Consider the following 20,211-nt stretch of genomic DNA (forward strand, 5'->3'; position numbering starts at 1 on the left):
AAATATTTCAGCTTGTAGCAGTGTGTGGGACTTGTTCTATTAGTACATCTATACTGACCTCCATCAGGTTGCAAATTCAATATAATTTTTTTCTGCATCTAGCTCTGAAAAAAAATTTCAGCTTATAGCGGTGTATGGGACTTGTTCTATTAGTCCATCTATACTGACCTCCATCAGGTTGCAAATTCAATATAATTGTTTTCTGCATCGAGCTCTGAAAAAATATTTCGGCTTGTAGCAGTGTGTGGGACTTGTTCTATTAGTCCACCTATACTAACCCCCATCAGGTTGCAAATTCAAAATATTTTTTTTCTGCATCTAGCTCTGAAAAAATATTTCAGCTTGTAGCAGTGTGTGGGACTTGTTCTATTAGTCCATCTATACTGACCTCCATCAGGTTGCAAATTCAATATATTTTTTTTCTGCATCTAGCTCTGAAAAAATATTTCAGCTTGTAGCAGTGTGTGGGACTTGTTCTATTAGTCCATCTATACTGACCTCCATCAGGTTGCAAATTCAATATAATTTTTTTCTGCATCGTGCTCTGAAAAAATATTTAGGCTTGTAGCAGTGTGTGGGACTTGTTCTATTAGTCCATCTATACTGACCTCCATCAGGTTGCAAATTCAATATAATTTTTTTCTGCATCTAGCTCTGAAAAAATATTTCAGCTTGTAGCAGTGTGTGGGACTATTTCTATTAGTCCATCTATACTGACCTCCATCAGGTTGCAAATTCAATATAATTTTTTTCTGCATCTAGCTCTGAAAAAATATTTCAGCTTGTAGCAGTGTGTGGAACTTGTTCTATTAGTACATCTATACTAACCTCCATCAAGTAGCAAATTCATTATAATTTTTTTCTGCATCTAGCTCTGAAAAAATATTTCGGCTTCTAGCAGTGTGTGGGACTTGTTCTATTAGTCCATCTATACTAACCTCCATCAGGATGCAAATTCAATATAATTTTTTTCTGCATCTATCTCTGAGAAAATATTTCAGCTTGCATCAGTGTGTGGGACTTGTTCTATTAGAACATCTATACTGGCCTCCATCAGGATGCAAATTCAATATAATTTTTTTCTGCAGCTACCTCCGAAAAAATATTTCAGCTTGTAGCAGTGTGTGGGACTTGTTCTATTAGTCCATCTATACTGACCTCCATCAGGTTGCAAATTCAATATAATTTTTTTCTGCATCTAGCTCTGAAAAAATAATTAAGCTTGTAGCAGTGTGTGGGACTTGTTCTATTAATCCATCTATACTGACCTCCATCAGGTTGCAAATTCAATATAATTTTTTTCTGCATCTAGCTCTGAAAAAATATTTCGCCTTGTAGCAGTGTGTGGGACTTGTTCTATTAGTCCATCTATACTGACCTCCATCAGGTTGCAAATTCAATATAATTTTTTTCTGCATCTAGCTCTGAAAAAATATTTCATCTTGTAGCAGTGTGTGGAACTTGTTCTATTAGACCATCTATACTGACCTCCATCAGGTTGCAAATTCAATATAATTTTTTTCTGCATCAAGCTCTGAAAAAATATTTAGGCTTCTAGCAATGTGTGGGACTTGTTCTATTAGTCCATCTATACTAATCTCCATCAGGTTGCAAACTCAATATAATTTTTTTCTGCGTGTAGCTTTGAAAAAATATTTCAGCTTGTAGCAGTGTGTGGGACTTGTTCTATTAGTCCATCTATACTGACCTCCATCAGGTTGCAAACTCAATATAATTTTTTTCTGCATCTAGCTCTGAAAAAATATTTCAGCTTGTTGCAGTGTGTGGGACATGTTCTATTAGTCCATCTATACTGACCTCCATCAGGTTGCAAATTCAATATAATTTTTTTCTGCATCTAGCTCTGAAAAAATATTTCAGCTTGTAGCAGTGTGTGGGACTTGTTCTATTAGAACATCTATACTGGCCTCCATCAGGATACAAATTCAATATAATTTTTTTCTGCATCTACTTCCGAAAAAATATTTCAGCTTGTAGCAGTGTGTGGGACTTGTTCTATTAGTCCATCTATACTGACCTCCATCAGGTTGCAAATTCAATATAATTTTTTTCTGCATCTAGCTCTGAAAAAATATTTCAGCTTGTAGCAGTGTGTGGGACTTGTTCTATTAGTCCATCTATACTAACCTCCATCAGGTTGCAAATTCAATATAATTTTTTGTGCATGTAGCTTTGAAAAAATATTTCAGCTTGTAGCAGTTTGTGGGACTTGTTCTATTAGTCCGTCTGTACTGACCTCCATCAGGTTGCAAATTCAATATAATTTTTTTCTGCATCTAGCTCTGAAAAAATAAGTAAGCTTGTAGCAGTGTGTGGAACTTGTTCTATTAGTCCATCTATACTAACCTCCATCAGGTTGCAAATTCAATATAAATTTTTTCTGCATCTAGCTCTGAAAAAATATTTCGGCTTGTAGCAGTGTGTGGGACTTGTTCTATTAGTCCATCTATACTAACCTCCATCAGGTTGCAAATTCAATATAATTTTTTTCTGCATCTAGCTCCGAAAAAATAATTAAGCTTGTAGGAGTGTGTGGGACTTGTTCTATTAATCCATCTATACTGACCTCCATCGGGTTGCAAATTCAATATAATTTTTTTCTGCATCTAGCTCTGAAAAAATATTTTAGCTTGTAGCAGTGTGTGGGACTTGTTCTATTAGTCCATCTATACTGACCTCCATCTAGTTGCAAATTCAATATAATTTTTTTCTGCATCTAGCTCTGAAAAAATATTTCGGCTTGTAGCAGTGTGTGGGACTTGTTCTATTAGTCCATCTATACTAACCTCCATCAGGTTGCAAATTCAATATAATTTTTTTCTGCATCTAGCTCTGAAAAAATATTTCAGCTTGTAGCAGTGTGTGGGACTTGTTCTATTAGTCCATCTATACTGACCTCCATCTAGTTGCAAATTCAATATAATTTTTTTCTGCATCTAGCTCTGAAAAAATATTTCGGCTTGTAGCAGTGTGTGGGACTTGTTCTATTAGTCCATCTATACTAACCTCCATCAGGTTGCAAATTCAATATAATTTTTTTCTGCATCTAGCTCTGAAAAAATATTTCAGCTTGTTGCAGTGTTTGGGACTTGTTCTATTAGTCCATCTATACTGACCTCCTTCAGGTTGCAAATTCAATATAATTTTTTTCTACATCTAGCTCTGAAAAAATATTTCAGCTTGTAGCAGTGTGTGGGACTTGTTCTATTAGTCCATCTATACTAACCTCCATCAGGTTGCAAATTCAATATAATTTTTTTCTGCATCTAGCTCTAAAAAAATATTTAGGCTTCTAGCAGTGTGTGGGACTTGTTCTATTAGTCCATCTATACTGACCTCCATCAGGTTGCAAATTCAATATAATTTTTTTCTGCATCTAGCTCAAAAAAAATATTTCAGCTTGTAGCAGTTAGTGGGACTTGTTCTATTAGTCCATCTATACTAACCTCCATCAGGTTGCAAATTCAATATAATTTTTTTCTGCATCTAGCTCTGAAAAAATATTTCAGCTTGTAGCAGTGTGTGGGACTTGTTCTATTAGTCCGTCTATACTAACCTCCATCAGGTTGCAAATTCAATATAATTTTTTTCTACATCTAGCTCTGAAAAAATATTTCAGCTTGTAGCAGTGTGTGGGACTTGTTCTATTAGTCCATCAATACTGACCTCCATCAGGTTGCAAGTTCAATATAATTTTTTTCTGCATCTAGCTCTGAAAAAATATTTCAGCTTGTAGCAGTGTTTGGGACTTGTTCTATTAGTCCATCTATACTGACCTCCATCAGGTTGCAAATTCAATATAATTTTTTTCTGCATCTAGCTCTGAAAAATTATTTCAGCTTGTAGCAGTATGTGGGACTTGTTCTATTAGTCCATCTATACTGACCTACATCAGGTTGCAAATTCAATATAAATTTTTTCTGCATCTAGCTCTGAAAAAATATTTCGGCTTGTAGCAGTGTGTGGGACTTGTTCTATTAGTCCATCTATACTAAGCTCCATCAGGTTGCAAATTCAATATAATTTTTTTCTGCATCTATCTCTGAAAAAATATTTCAGCTTGTAGCAGTGTGTGGGACTTGTTCTATTAGTCCATCTATATTGACCTCCATCAGGTTGCAAATTCAATATAATTTTTTTCTGCATCTAGCTCTTAAAAAATATTTCGGCTTCTAGCAGTGTGTGGGACTTGTTCTATTAGTCCATCTATAATAACCTACATCAGGTTGCAAATTCAATATAATTTTTTTCTGCAACTGGCTCTGAAAAAATATTTCAGCTTGTAGCAGTGTGTGGGACTTGTTCTATTAGTACATCTATACTGACCTCCATCAGGTTGCAAATTCAATATAATTTTTTTCTGCATCTAGCTCTGAAAAAAAATTTCAGCTTATAGCGGTGTATGGGACTTGTTCTATTAGTCCATCTATACTGACCTCCATCAGGTTGCAAATTCAATATAATTGTTTTCTGCATCGAGCTCTGAAAAAATATTTCGGCTTGTAGCAGTGTGTGGGACTTGTTCTATTAGTCCACCTATACTAACCCCCATCAGGTTGCAAATTCAAAATATTTTTTTTCTGCATCTAGCTCTGAAAAAATATTTCAGCTTGTAGCAGTGTGTGGGACTTGTTCTATTAGTCCATCTATACTGACCTCCATCAGGTTGCAAATTCAATATATTTTTTTTCTGCATCTAGCTCTGAAAAAATATTTCAGCTTGTAGCAGTGTGTGGGACTTGTTCTATTAGTCCATCTATACTGACCTCCATCAGGTTGCAAATTCAATATAATTTTTTTCTGCATCGTGCTCTGAAAAAATATTTAGGCTTGTAGCAGTGTGTGGGACTTGTTCTATTAGTCCATCTATACTGACCTCCATCAGGTTGCAAATTCAATATAATTTTTTTCTGCATCTAGCTCTGAAAAAATATTTCAGCTTGTAGCAGTGTGTGGGACTATTTCTATTAGTCCATCTATACTGACCTCCATCAGGTTGCAAATTCAATATAATTTTTTTCTGCATCTAGCTCTGAAAAAATATTTCAGCTTGTAGCAGTGTGTGGAACTTGTTCTATTAGTACATCTATACTAACCTCCATCAAGTAGCAAATTCATTATAATTTTTTTCTGCATCTAGCTCTGAAAAAATATTTCGGCTTCTAGCAGTGTGTGGGACTTGTTCTATTAGTCCATCTATACTAACCTCCATCAGGATGCAAATTCAATATAATTTTTTTCTGCATCTATCTCTGAGAAAATATTTCAGCTTGCATCAGTGTGTGGGACTTGTTCTATTAGAACATCTATACTGGCCTCCATCAGGATGCAAATTCAATATAATTTTTTTCTGCAGCTACCTCCGAAAAAATATTTCAGCTTGTAGCAGTGTGTGGGACTTGTTCTATTAGTCCATCTATACTGACCTCCATCAGGTTGCAAATTCAATATAATTTTTTTCTGCATCTAGCTCTGAAAAAATAATTAAGCTTGTAGCAGTGTGTGGGACTTGTTCTATTAATCCATCTATACTGACCTCCATCAGGTTGCAAATTCAATATAATTTTTTTCTGCATCTAGCTCTGAAAAAATATTTCGCCTTGTAGCAGTGTGTGGGACTTGTTCTATTAGTCCATCTATACTGACCTCCATCAGGTTGCAAATTCAATATAATTTTTTTCTGCATCTAGCTCTGAAAAAATATTTCATCTTGTAGCAGTGTGTGGAACTTGTTCTATTAGACCATCTATACTGACCTCCATCAGGTTGCAAATTCAATATAATTTTTTTCTGCATCAAGCTCTGAAAAAATATTTAGGCTTCTAGCAATGTGTGGGACTTGTTCTATTAGTCCATCTATACTAATCTCCATCAGGTTGCAAACTCAATATAATTTTTTTCTGCGTGTAGCTTTGAAAAAATATTTCAGCTTGTAGCAGTGTGTGGGACTTGTTCTATTAGTCCATCTATACTGACCTCCATCAGGTTGCAAACTCAATATAATTTTTTTCTGCATCTAGCTCTGAAAAAATATTTCAGCTTGTTGCAGTGTGTGGGACATGTTCTATTAGTCCATCTATACTGACCTCCATCAGGTTGCAAATTCAATATAATTTTTTTCTGCATCTAGCTCTGAAAAAATATTTCAGCTTGTAGCAGTGTGTGGGACTTGTTCTATTAGAACATCTATACTGGCCTCCATCAGGATACAAATTCAATATAATTTTTTTCTGCATCTACTTCCGAAAAAATATTTCAGCTTGTAGCAGTGTGTGGGACTTGTTCTATTAGTCCATCTATACTGACCTCCATCAGGTTGCAAATTCAATATAATTTTTTTCTGCATCTAGCTCTGAAAAAATATTTCAGCTTGTAGCAGTGTGTGGGACTTGTTCTATTAGTCCATCTATACTAACCTCCATCAGGTTGCAAATTCAATATAATTTTTTGTGCATGTAGCTTTGAAAAAATATTTCAGCTTGTAGCAGTTTGTGGGACTTGTTCTATTAGTCCGTCTGTACTGACCTCCATCAGGTTGCAAATTCAATATAATTTTTTTCTGCATCTAGCTCTGAAAAAATAAGTAAGCTTGTAGCAGTGTGTGGAACTTGTTCTATTAGTCCATCTATACTAACCTCCATCAGGTTGCAAATTCAATATAAATTTTTTCTGCATCTAGCTCTGAAAAAATATTTCGGCTTGTAGCAGTGTGTGGGACTTGTTCTATTAGTCCATCTATACTAACCTCCATCAGGTTGCAAATTCAATATAATTTTTTTCTGCATCTAGCTCTGAAAAAATATTTCAGCTTGTAGCAGTGTGTGGGACTTGTTCTATTAGTCCATCTATATTGACCTCCATCAGGTTGCAAATTCAATATAATTTTTTTCTGCATCTAGCTCTGAAAAAATATTTCGGCTTCTGGCAGTGTGTGGGACTTGTTCTATTAGTCCATCTATAATAACCTACATCAGGTTGCAAATTCAATATAATTTTTTTCTGCAACTAGCTCTGAAAAAATATTTCAGCTTGTAGCAGTGTGTGGGACTTGTTCTATTAGTACATCTATACTGACCTCCATCAGGTTGCAAATTCAATATAATTTTTTTCTGCATCTAGCTCTGAAAAAAAATTTCAGCTTATAGCGGTGTATGGGACTTGTTCTATTAGTCCATCTATACTGACCTCCATCAGGTTGCAAATTCAATATAATTGTTTTCTGCATCGAGCTCTGAAAAAATATTTCGGCTTGTAGCAGTGTGTGGGACTTGTTCTATTAGTCCACCTATACTAACCCCCATCAGGTTGCAAATTCAATATAATTTTTTTCTGCATCTAGCTCTGAAAAAATATTTCAGCTTGTAGCAGTGTGTGGGACTTGTTCTATTAGTCCATCTATACTGACCTCCATCAGGTTGCAAATTCAATATAATTTTTTTCTGCATCGTGCTCTGAAAAAATATTTAGGCTTGTAGCAGTGTGTGGGACTTGTTCTATTAGTCCATCTATACTGACCTCCATCAGGTTGCAAACTCAATATAATTTTTTTCTGCATCTAGCTCTGAAAAAATATTTCAGCTTGTTGCAGTGTGTGGGACATGTTCTATTAGTCCATCTATACTGACCTCCATCAGGTTGCAAATTCAATATAATTTTTTTCTGCATCTAGCTCTGAAAAAATATTTCAGCTTGTAGCAGTGTGTGGGACTTGTTCTATTAGAACATCTATACTGGCCTCCATCAGGATACAAATTCAATATAATTTTTTTCTGCATCTACTTCCGAAAAAATATTTCAGCTTGTAGCAGTGTGTGGGACTTGTTCTATTAGTCCATCTATACTGACCTCCATCAGGTTGCAAATTCAATATAATTTTTTTCTGCATCTAGCTCTGAAAAAATATTTCAGCTTGTAGCAGTGTGTGGGACTTGTTCTATTAGTCCATCTATACTAACCTCCATCAGGTTGCAAATTCAAATTAATTTTTTGTGCATGTAGCTTTGAAAAAATATTTCAGCTTGTAGCAGTTTGTGGGACTTGTTCTATTAGTCCGTCTGTACTGACCTCCATCAGGTTGCAAATTCAATATAATTTTTTTCTGCATCTAGCTCTGAAAAAATAAGTAAGCTTGTAGCAGTGTGTGGAACTTGTTCTATTAGTCCATCTATACTAACCTCCATCAGGTTGCAAATTCAATATAAATTTTTTCTGCATCTAGCTCTGAAAAAATATTTCGGCTTGTAGCAGTGTGTGGGACTTGTTCTATTAGTCCATCTATACTAACCTCCATCAGGTTGCAAATTCAATATAATTTTTTTCTGCATCTAGCTCTGAAAAAATATTTCAGCTTGTAGCAGTGTGTGGGACTTGTTCTATTAGTCCATCTATATTGACCTCCATCAGGTTGCAAATTCAATATAATTTTTTTCTGCATCTAGCTCTGAAAAAATATTTCGGCTTCTGGCAGTGTGTGGGACTTGTTCTATTAGTCCATCTATAATAACCTACATCAGGTTGCAAATTCAATATAATTTTTTTCTGCAACTAGCTCTGAAAAAATATTTCAGCTTGTAGCAGTGTGTGGGACTTGTTCTATTAGTACATCTATACTGACCTCCATCAGGTTGCAAATTCAATATAATTTTTTTCTGCATCTAGCTCTGAAAAAAAATTTCAGCTTATAGCGGTGTATGGGACTTGTTCTATTAGTCCATCTATACTGACCTCCATCAGGTTGCAAATTCAATATAATTGTTTTCTGCATCGAGCTCTGAAAAAATATTTCGGCTTGTAGCAGTGTGTGGGACTTGTTCTATTAGTCCACCTATACTAACCCCCATCAGGTTGCAAATTCAATATAATTTTTTTCTGCATCTAGCTCTGAAAAAATATTTCAGCTTGTAGCAGTGTGTGGGACTTGTTCTATTAGTCCATCTATACTGACCTCCATCAGGTTGCAAATTCAATATAATTTTTTTCTGCATCGTGCTCTGAAAAAATATTTAGGCTTGTAGCAGTGTGTGGGACTTGTTCTATTAGTCCATCTATACTGACCTCCATCAGGTTGCAAATTCAATATAATTTTTTTCTGCATCTAGCTCTGAAAAAATATTTCAGCTTGTAGCAGTGTGTGGGACTTTTTCTATTAGTCCATCTATACTGACCTCCATCAGGTTGCAAATTCAATATAATTTTTTTCTGCATCTAGCTCTGAAAAAATATTTCAGCTTGTAGCAGTGTGTGGAACTTGTTCTATTAGTACATCTATACTAACCTCCATCAAGTTGCAAATTCAATATATATTTTTTCTGCATCTAGCTCTGAAAAAATATTTAGGTTTCTAGCAGTGTGTGGGACTTGTTCTATTAGTCCATCCATACTAACCTCCATCAGGTTGCAAATTCAATATAATTTTTTTCTGCATGTAGCTTTGAAAAAATATTTCAGCTTGTAGCAGTGTGTGGGACTTGTTCTATTAGTCCATCTGTACTAACTTCTATCAGGTTGCAAATTCAATATAATTTTTTTCTGCATCGAGCTCTGAAAAATAATTAAGCTTGTAGCAGTGTGTGGGACTTGTCCTACTAGTCCGTCTATACTGACCTCCATCAAGTAGCAAATTCAATATAATTTTTTTCTGCATCTAGCTCTGAAAAAATATTTTGGCTTCTAGCAGTGTGTGGGACTTGTTCTATTAGTCCATCTATACTAACCTCCATCAGGTTGCAAATTCAATATAATTTTTTTCTGCATCTAGCTCTGAAAAAATATTTCAGCTTGTAGCAGTGTGTGGGACTTGTTCTATTAGTCCATCTACACTGACCTCCATCAGGTTGCAAGTTCAATATAATTTTTTTCTGCATCTAGCTCTGAAAAAATATTTCAGCTTGTAGCAGTGTGTGGGACTTGTTCTATTAGTCCATCTATACTGACCTCCATCAGGTTGCAAATTCAATATAATTTTTTTCTGCATCTAGCTCTGAAAAATTATTTCAGCTTGTAGCAGTGTGTGGGACTTGTTCTATTAGTCCATCTATACTGACCTACATCAGATTGCAAATTCAATATAAATTTTTTCTGCATCTAGCTCTGAAAAAATATTTCAGCTTGTAGCAGTGTGTGGGACTTGTTCTATTAGTACATCTATACTGACCTCCATCAGGTTGCAAATTCAATATAATTTTTTTCTGCATCTAGCTCTAAAAAAATATTTAGGCTTCTAGCAGTGTGTGGGACTTGTTCTATTAGTCCATCTATACTAACCTCCATCAGGTTGCAAATTCAATATAATTTTTTTCTGCGTCTAGCTCTGAAAAAATATTTCAGCTTGTAGCAGTGTGTGGGACTTGTTCTATTAGTCCATCTATACTAACCTCCATCAGGTTGCAAATTCAATATAATTTTTTTCTGCATCTAGCTCTGAAAAAATATTTCAGCTTGTAGCAGTGTGTGGGACTTGTTCTATTAGTCCATCTATACTGACCTCCATCAGGTTGCAAGTTCAATATAATTTTTTTCTGCATCTAGCTCTGAAAAAATATTTCAGCTTGTAGCAGTGTGTGGGACTTGTTCTATTAGTCCATCTATACTGACCTCCATCAGGTTGCAAATTCCATATAATTTTTTTCAGCATCTAGCTCTGAAAAAATATTTCAGCTTGTAGCAGTGTGTGGGACTTGTTCTATTAGAACATCTATACTGGCCTCCATCAGGATACAAATTCAATATAATTTTTTTCTGCATCTACTTCCGAAAAAATATTTCAGCTTGTAGCAGTGTGTGGGACTTGTTCTATTAGTCCATCTATACTGACCTCCATCAGGTTGCAAATTCAATATAATTTTTTTCTGCGTGTAGCTTTGAAAAAATATTTCAGCTTGTAGCAGTGTGTGGGACTTGTTCTATTAGTCCATCTATACTGACCTCCATCAGGTTGCAAATTCAATATAATTTTTTTCTGCATCTAGCTCTGAAAAAATATTTCAGCTTGTTGCAGTGTGTGGGACATGTTCTATTAGTCCATCTATACTGACCTCCATCAGGTTGCAAATTCAATATAATTGTTTTCTGCATCGAGCTCTGAAAAAATATTTCGGCTTGTAGCAGTGTGTGGGACTTGTTCTATTAGTCCACCTATACTAACCCCCATCAGGTTGCAAATTCAATATAATTTTTTTCTGCATCTAGCTCTGAAAAAATATTTCAGCTTGTAGCAGTGTGTGGGACTTGTTCTATTAGAACATCTATACTGGCCTCCATCAGGATACAAATTCAATATAATTTTTTTCTGCATCTACTTCCGAAAAAAATATTTCAGCTTTTAGCAGTGTGTGGGACTTGTTCTATTAGTCCATCTATACTGACCTCCATCAGGTTGCAAATTCAATATAATTTTTTTCTGCATCTAGCTCTGAAAAAATATTTCAGCTTGTAGCAGTGTGTGGGACTTGTTCTATTAGTCCATCTATGCTAACCTCCATCAGGTTGCAAATTCAATATAATTTTTTGTGCATGTAGCTTTGAAAAAATATTTCAGCTTGTAGCAGTTTGTGGGACTTGTTCTATTAGTCCGTCTGTACTGACCTCCATCAGGTTGCAAATTCAATATAATTTTTTTCTGCATCTAGCTCTGAAAAAATAATTAAGCTTGTAGCAGTGTGTGGAACTTGTTCTATTAGTCCATCTATACTAACCTCCATCATGTTGCAAATTCAATATAAATTTTTTCTGCATCTAGCTCTGAAAAAATATTTCGGCTTGTAGCAGTGTGTGGGACTTGTTCTATTAGTCCATCTATACTAGCCTCCATCAGGTTGCAAATTCAATATAATTTTTTTCTGCATCTAGCTCTGAAAAAATATTTCAGCTTGTAGCAGTGTGTGGGACTTGTTCTATTAGTCCATCTATATTGACCTCCATCAGGTTGCAAATTCAATATAATTTTTTTCTGCATCTAGCTCTGAAAAAATATTTCGGCTTCTGGCAGTGTGTGGGACTTGTTCTATTAGTCCATATATAATAACCTACATCAGGTTGCAAATTCAATATAATTTTTTTCTGCAACTAGCTCTGAAAAAATATTTCAGCTTGTAGCAGTGTGTGGGACTTGTTCTATTAGTACATCTATACTGACCTCCATCAGGTTGCAAATTCAATATAATTTTTTTCTGCATCTAGCTCTGAAAAAAAATTTCAGCTTATAGCGGTGTATGGGACTTGTTCTATTAGTCCATCTATACTGACCTCCATCAGGTTGCAAATTCAATATAATTGTTTTCTGCATCGAGCTCTGAAAAAATATTTCGGCTTGTAGCAGTGTGTGGGACTTGTTCTATTAGTCCACCTATACTAACCCCCATCAGGTTGCAAATTCAATATAATTTTTTTCTGCATCTAGCTCTGAAAAAATATTTCAGCTTGTAGCAGTGTGTGGGACTTGTTCTATTAGTCCATCTATACTGACCTCCATCAGGTTGAAAATTCAATATAATTTTTTTTTGCATCGTGCTCTGAAAAAATATTTAGGCTTGTAGCAGTGTGTGGGACTTGTTCTATTAGTCCATCTATACTGACCTCCATCAGGTTGCAAATTCAATATAATTTTTTTCTGCATCTAGCTCTGAAAAAATATTTCAGCTTGTAGCAGTGTGTGGGACTTTTTCTATTAGTCCATCTATACTGACCTCCATCAGGTTGCAAATTCAATATAATTTTTTTCTGCATCTAGCTCTGAAAAAATATTTCAGCTTGTAGCAGTGTGTGGAACTTGTTCTATTAGTACATCTATACTAACCTCCATCAAGTTGCAAATTCAATATATTTTTTTTCTGCATCTAGCTCTGAAAAAATATTTAGGTTTCTAGCAGTGTGTGGGACTTGTTCTATTAGTCCATCCATACTAACCTCCATCAGGTTGCAAATTCAATATAATTTTTTTCTGCATGTAGCTTTGAAAAAATATTTCAGCTTGTAGCAGTGTGTGGGACTTGTTCTATTAGTCCATCTGTACTAACTTCTATCACGTTACAAATTCAATATAATTTTTTTCTGCATCGAGCTCTGAAAAATAATTAAGCTTGTAGCAGTGTGTGGGACTTGTCCTACTAGTCCGTCTATACTGACCTCCATCAAGTAGCAAATTCAATATAATTTTTTTCTGCATCTAGCTCTGAAAAAATATTTTGGCTTCTAGCAGTGTGTGGGACTTGTTCTATTAGTCCATCTATACTAACCTCCATCAGGTTGCAAATTCAATATAATTTTTTTCTGCATCTAGCTCTGAAAAAATATTTCAGCTTGTAGCAGTGTGTGGGACTTGTTCTATTAGTCCATCTACACTGACCTCCATCAGGTTGCAAGTTCAATATAATTTTTTTCTGCATCTAGCTCTGAAAAAATATTTCAGCTTGTAGCAGTGTGTGGGACTTGTTCTATTAGTCCATCTATACTGACCTCCATCAGGTTGCAAATTCAATATAATTTTTTTCTGCATCTAGCTCTGAAAAATTATTTCAGCTTGTAGCAGTGTGTGGGACTTGTTCTTTTAGTCCATCTATACTGACCTACATCAGATTGCAAATTCAATATAAATTTTTTCTGCATCTAGCTCTGAAAAAATATTTCAGCTTGTAGCAGTGTGTGGGACTTGTTCTATTAGTACATCTATACTGACCTCCATCAGGTTGCAAATTCAATATAATTTTTTTCTGCATCTAGCTCTAAAAAAATATTTAGGCTTCTAGCAGTGTGTGGGACTTGTTCTATTAGTCCATCTATACTAACCTCCATCAGGTTGCAAATTCAATATAATTTTTTTCTGCGTCTAGCTCTGAAAAAATATTTCAGCTTGTAGCAGTGTGTGGGACTTGTTCTATTAGTCCATCTATACTAACCTCCATCAGGTTGCAAATTCAATATAATTTTTTTCTGCATCTAGCTCTGAAAAAATATTTCAGCTTGTAGCAGTGTGTGGGACTTGTTCTATTAGTCCATCTATACTAACCTCCATCAGGTTGCAAGTTCAATATAATTTTTTTCTGCATCTAGCTCTGAAAAAATATTTCAGCTTGTAGCAGTGTGTGGGATTTGTTCTATTAGTCCATCTATACTGACCTCCATCAGGTTGCAAATTCAATATAATTTTTTTCAGCATCTAGCTCTGAAAAAATATTTCAGCTTGTAGCAGTGTGTGGGACTTGTTCTATTAGTCCATCTATACTGACCTACATCAGGTTGCAAATTCAATATCAATTTTTTCTACATCTAGCTCTGAAAAAATATTTCAGCTTGTAGCAGTGTGTGGGACTTGTTCTATTAGAACATCTATACTGGCCTCCATCAGGATACAAATTCAATATAATTTTTTTCTGCATCTACTTCCGAAAAAATATTTCAGCTTGTAGCAGTGTGTGGGACTTGTTCTATTAGTCCATCTATACTGACCTCCATCAGGTTGCAAATTCAATATAATTTTTTTCTGCGTGTAGCTTTGAAAAAATATTTCAGCTTGTAGCAGTGTGTGGGACTTGTTCTATTAGTCCATCTATACTGACCTCCATCAGGTTGCAAATTCAATATAATTTTTTTCTGCATCTAGCTCTGAAAAAATATTTCAGCTTGTTGCAGTGTGTGGGACATGTTCTATTAGTCCATCTATACTGACCTCCATCAGGTTGCAAATTCAATATAATTGTTTTCTGCATCGAGCTCTGAAAAAATATTTCGGCTTGTAGCAGTGTGTGGGACTTGTTCTATTAGTCCACCTATACTAACCCCCATCAGGTTGCAAATTCAATATAATTTTTTTCTGCATCTAGCTCTGAAAAAATATTTCAGCTTGTAGCAGTGTGTGGGACTTGTTCTATTAGAACATCTATACTGGCCTCCATCAGGATACAAATTCAATATAATTTGTTTCTGCATCTACTTCCGAAAAAAATATTTCAGCTTTTAGCAGTGTGTGGGACTTGTTCTATTAGTCCATCTATACTGACCTCCATCAGGTTGCAAATTCAATATAATTTTTTTCTGCATCTAGCTCTGAAAAAATATTTCAGCTTGTAGCAGTGTGTGGGACTTGTTCTATTAGTCCATCTATACTAACCTCCATCAGGTTGCAAATTCAATATAATTTTTTGTGCATGTAGCTTTGAAAAAATATTTCAGCTTGTAGCAGTTTGTGGGACTTGTTCTATTAGTCCGTCTGTACTGACCTCCATCAGGTTGCAAATTCAATATAATTTTTTTCTGCATCTAGCTCTGAAAAAATAATTAAGCTTGTAGCAGTGTGTGGAACTTGTTCTATTAGTCCATCTATACTAACCTCCATCAGGTTGCAAATTCAATATAAATTTTTTCTGCATCTAGCTCTGAAAAAATATTTCGGCTTGTAGCAGTGTGTGGAACTTGTTCTATTAGTCCATCTATACTAACCTCCATCAGGTTGCAAATTCAATATAATTTTTTTCTGCATCTAGCTCTGAAAAAATATTTCAGCTTGTAGCAGTGTGTGGTACTTGTTCTATTAGTCCATCTATATTGACCTCCATCAGGTTGCAAATTCAATATAATTTTTTTCTGCATCTAGCTCTGAAAAAATATTTCGGCTTCTGGCAGTGTGTGGGACTTGTTCTATTAGTCCATCTATAATAACCTACATCAGGTTGCAAATTCAATATAATTTTTTTCTGCAACTAGCTCTGAAAAAATATTTCAGCTTGTAGCAGTGTGTGGGACTTGTTCTATTAGTACATCTATACTGACCTCCATCAGGTTGCAAATTCAATATAATTTTTTTCTGCATCTAGCTCTGAAAAAAAATTTCAGCTTATAGCGGTGTATGGGACTTGTTCTATTAGTCCATCTATACTGACCTCCATCAGGTTGCAAATTCAATATAATTGTTTTCTGCATCGAGCTCTGAAAAAATATTTCGGCTTGTAGCAGTGTGTGGGACTTGTTCTATTAGTCCACCTATACTAACCCCCATCAGGTTGCAAATTCAATATAATTTTTTTGTGCATCTAGCTCTGAAAAAATATTTCAGCTTGTAGCAGTGTGTGGGACTTGTTCTATTAGTCCATCTATACTGACCTCCATCAGGTTGCAAATTCAATATAATTTTTTTCTGCATTGTGCTCTGAAAAAATATTTAGGCTTGTAGCAGTCTGTGGGACTTGTTCTATTAGTCCATCTATACTGACCTCCATCAGGTTGCAAATTCAATATAATTTTTTTCTGCATCTAGCTCTGAAAAAATATTTCAGCTTGTTGCAGTGTGTGGGACATGTTCTATTAGTCCATCTATACTGACCTCCATCAGGTTGCAAATTCAATATAATTTTTTTCTGCATCTAGCTCTGAAAAAATATTTCAGCTTGTAGCAGTGTGTGGGACTTGTTCTATTAGAATATCTATACTGGCCTCCATCAGGATACAAATTCAATATAATTTTTTTCTGCATCTACTTCCGAAAAAATATTTCAGCTTGTAGCAGTGTGTGGGACTTGTTCTATTAGTCCATCTATACTGACCTCCATCAGGTTGCAAATTCAATATAATTTTTTTCTGCATCTAGCTCTGAAAAAATATTTCAGCTTGTAGCAGTGTGTGGGACTTGTTCTATTAGTCCATCTATACTAACCTCCATCAGGTTGCAAATTCAATATAATTTTTTGTGCATGTAGCTTTGAAAAAATATTTCAGCTTGTAGCAGTTTGTGGGACTTGTTCTATTAGTCCGTCTGTACTGACCTCCATCAGGTTGCAAATTCAATATAATTTTTTTCTGCATCTAGCTCTGAAAAAATAAGTAAGCTTGTAGCAGTGTGTGGAACTTGTTCTATTAGTCCATCTATACTAACCTCCATCAGGTTGCAAATTCAATATAAATTTTTTCTGCATCTAGCTCTGAAAAAATATTTCGGCTTGTAGCAGTGTGTGGGACTTGTTCTATTAGTCCATCTATACTAACCTCCATCAGGTTGCAAATTCAATATAATTTTTTTCTGCATCTAGCTCTGAAAAAATATTTCAGCTTGTAGCAGTGTGTGGGACTTGTTCTATTAGTCCATCTATATTGACCTCCATCAGGTTGCAAATTCAATATAATTTTTTTCTGCATCTAGCTCTGAAAAAATATTTCGGCTTCTGGCAGTGTGTGGGACTTGTTCTATTAGTCCATCTATAATAACCTACATCAGGTTGCAAATTCAATATAATTTTTTTCTGCAACTAGCTCTGAAAAAATATTTCAGCTTGTAGCAGTGTGTGGGACTTGTTCTATTAGTACATCTATACTGACCTCCATCAGGTTGCAAATTCAATATAATTTTTTTCTGCATCTAGCTCTGAAAAAAAATTTCAGCTTATAGCGGTGTATGGGACTTGTTCTATTAGTCCATCTATACTGACCTCCATCAGGTTGCAAATTCAATATAATTGTTTTCTGCATCGAGCTCTGAAAAAATATTTCGGCTTGTAGCAGTGTGTGGGACTTGTTCTATTAGTCCACCTATACTAACCCCCATCAGGTTGCAAATTCAATATAATTTTTTTCTGCATCTAGCTCTGAAAAAATATTTCAGCTTGTAGCAGTGTGTGGGACTTGTTCTATTAGTCCATCTATACTGACCTCCATCAGGTTGCAAATTCAATATAATTTTTTTCTGCATCGTGCTCTGAAAAAATATTTAGGCTTGTAGCAGTGTGTGGGACTTGTTCTATTAGTCCATCTATACTGACCTCCATCAGGTTGCAAATTCAATATAATTTTTTTCTGCATCTAGCTCTGAAAAAATATTTCAGCTTGTAGCAGTGTGTGGGACTTTTTCTATTAGTCCATCTATACTGACCTCCATCAGGTTGCAAATTCAATATAATTTTTTTCTGCATCTAGCTCTGAAAAAATATTTCAGCTTGTAGCAGTGTGTGGAACTTGTTCTATTAGTACATCTATACTAACCTCCATCAAGTTGCAAATTCAATATATATTTTTTCTGCATCTAGCTCTGAAAAAATATTTAGGTTTCTAGCAGTGTGTGGGACTTGTTCTATTAGTCCATCCATACTAACCTCCATCAGGTTGCAAATTCAATATAATTTTTTTCTGCATGTAGCTTTGAAAAAATATTTCAGCTTGTAGCAGTGTGTGGGACTTGTTCTATTAGTCCATCTGTACTAACTTCTATCAGGTTGCAAATTCAATATAATTTTTTTCTGCATCGAGCTCTGAAAAATAATTAAGCTTGTAGCAGTGTGTGGGACTTGTCCTACTAGTCCGTCTATACTGACCTCCATCAAGTAGCAAATTCAATATAATTTTTTTCTGCATCTAGCTCTGAAAAAATATTTTGGCTTCTAGCAGTGTGTGGGACTTGTTCTATTAGTCCATCTATACTAACCTCCATCAGGTTGCAAATTCAATATAATTTTTTTCTGCATCTAGCTCTGAAAAAATATTTCAGCTTGTAGCAGTGTGTGGGACTTGTTCTATTAGTCCATCTACACTGACCTCCATCAGGTTGCAAGTTCAATATAATTTTTTTCTGCATCTAGCTCTGAAAAAATATTTCAGCTTGTAGCAGTGTGTGGGACTTGTTCTATTAGTCCGTCTATACTGACCTCCATCAGGTTGCAAATTCAATATAATTTTTTTCTGCATCTAGCTCTGAAAAATTATTTCAGCTTGTAGCAGTGTGTGGGACTTGTTCTATTAGTCCATCTATACTGACCTACATCAGATTGCAAATTCAATATAAATTTTTTCTGCATCTAGCTCTGAAAAAATATTTCAGCTTGTAGCAGTGTGTGGGACTTGTTCTATTAGTCCATCTATACTGACCTCCATCAGGTTGCAAATTCAATATAATTTTTTTCTGCATCTAGCTCTGAAAAAATATTTCAGCTTGTTGCAGTGTGTGGGACATGTTCTATTAGTCCATCTATACTGACCTCCATCAGGTTGCAAATTCAATATAATTTTTTTCTGCATCTAGCTCTGAAAAAATATTTCAGCTTGTAGCAGTGTGTGTTACTTGTTCTATTAGAACATCTATACTGGCCTCCATCAGGATACAAATTCAATATAATTTTTTTCTGCATCTACTTCCGAAAAAATATTTCAGCTTGTAGCAGTGTGTGGGACTTGTTCTATTAGTCCATCTATACTGACCTCCATCAGGTTGCAAATTCAATATAATTTTTTTCTGCATCTAGCTCTGAAAAAATATTTCAGCTTGTAGCAGTGTGTGGGACTTGTTCTATTAGTCCATCTATACTAACCTCCATCAGGTTGCAAATTCAATATAATTTTTTGTGCATGTAGCTTTGAAAAAATATTTCAGCTTGTAGCAGTTTGTGGGACTTGTTCTATTAGTCCGTCTGTACTGACCTCCATCAGGTTGCAAATTCAATATAATTTTTTTCTGCATCTAGCTCTGAAAAAATAAGTAAGCTTGTAGCAGTGTGTGGAACTTGTTCTATTAGTCCATCTATACTAACCTCCATCAGGTTGCAAATTCAATATAAATTTTTTCTGCATCTAGCTCTGAAAAAATATTTCGGCTTGTAGCAGTGTGTGGGACTTGTTCTATTAGTCCATCTATACTAACCTCCATCAGGTTGCAAATTCAATATAATTTTTTTCTGCATCTAGCTCTGAAAAAATATTTCAGCTTGTAGCAGTGTGTGGGACTTGTTCTATTAGTCCATCTATATTGACCTCCATCAGGTTGCAAATTCAATATAATTTTTTTCTGCATCTAGCTCTGAAAAAATATTTCGGCTTCTGGCAGTGTGTGGGACTTGTTCTATTAGTCCATCTATAATAACCTACATCAGGTTGCAAATTCAATATAATTTTTTTCTGCAACTAGCTCTGAAAAAATATTTCAGCTTGTAGCAGTGTGTGGGACTTGTTCTATTAGTACATCTATACTGACCTCCATCAGGTTGCAAATTCAATATAATTTTTTTCTGCATCTAGCTCTGAAAAAAAATTTCAGCTTATAGCGGTGTATGGGACTTGTTCTATTAGTCCATCTATACTGACCTCCATCAGGTTGCAAATTCAATATAATTGTTTTCTGCATCGAGCTCTGAAAAAATATTTCGGCTTGTAGCAGTGTGTGGGACTTGTTCTATTAGTCCACCTATACTAACCCCCATCAGGTTGCAAATTCAATATAATTTT

The sequence above is a fragment of the Phyllobates terribilis genome, unplaced genomic scaffold, assembly GCF_046119375.1.
Source record: "Phyllobates terribilis strain yellow unplaced genomic scaffold, ASM4611937v1 Scaffold_6__1_contigs__length_29720123, whole genome shotgun sequence".
NCBI classification, from domain to species: domain Eukaryota; kingdom Metazoa; phylum Chordata; class Amphibia; order Anura; family Dendrobatidae; genus Phyllobates; species Phyllobates terribilis.